We start from the raw sequence: 1,079 nt of genomic DNA on the forward strand, positions 1-1,079 counted from the left end.
ATTAGCAATAGTGCAGGACATGTTTGGAAAGGGTTGAGGATGGTATAACCCCTGCCACATATACAAAATACACCTGCAGGAACACCTCAGAATGTTGGTCTTTTCTGTTACAAAAATGTTGAGAGGGAGGAGAGATTTTTATGATGTTCTGAGGTCAAGAGTAGAAAGATTTTTTTTCAAATATGGGTTGTGTGGTGTGCTACAATTGGAATTCACTTTAAGAGATATGCCTGGACCTCAGGAAAATGAACAGCCACCTTCTGAGCAACTGTATAGGAGCAAAGAGCATCCCATGAGGCTGCCACTGAGTAATGAGATTTTATGGATATAAGAAGAAAAATGATTAAAACATACCCATCCTTCCCTCCCCCCTCTCCTCCTCACCAACAGATTTTACAATGTAAAACACAAAAAATTGCAAGGTCTGGTACTCAGTGTTGAAGGTGATTTATAATCAAGATGTTTTCCACATGGACTGCTTTTAAGAATGGCAGCTGTAGAGCATTTTACATTTAACCATGATGATGTTAATTCTGAGCTACAGAATAAAACATTTTCAATCGCATGGAAAGATGTGTCAGTGCAGCACAAAACAGTCAGGAGGCTTTGGCTAGAAATAAATGGCAAAGATTTAGTCAAGGGCCTTAGGGATTTGCAAACTGCAAAGAAAACTAGGCAATACCATGTGGGTTCTGAAAAAGAAAGAAAAGCGAAGAGTTCTCAGAGCAAAAACTACATTATTGAGGAAAACAATGACTTTTGCATTCTTAGACCACAGATTGGCTCAGGATGATAATCTTCTATATACCCAGTGGTCTGGATAATGGATGTAAGGTAGTCTGGATACTGACACATTTTTTTAAACGTGACAAGTGATTGTCTATAACAGGTATATACGAGTACATCTCCAGCACATGAACATCTTTCTTAAGTCCTTCAGAAGTTTAGCTATAAAATTTAGGTATATCCAGATACTGGCACACAACTGAAATTTCAAAAGTTTAAGTTCGCAGGCTACTTAAAGCAAGAATAGAATAGTTTCCTCGTACCTCAGACTACTTGATTTTAATAATTTAGTA

Source organism: Hipposideros armiger, unplaced genomic scaffold, assembly GCF_001890085.2.
Source record: "Hipposideros armiger isolate ML-2016 unplaced genomic scaffold, ASM189008v1 scaffold_1360, whole genome shotgun sequence".
Classification (NCBI taxonomy): Eukaryota; Metazoa; Chordata; class Mammalia; order Chiroptera; family Hipposideridae; genus Hipposideros; species Hipposideros armiger.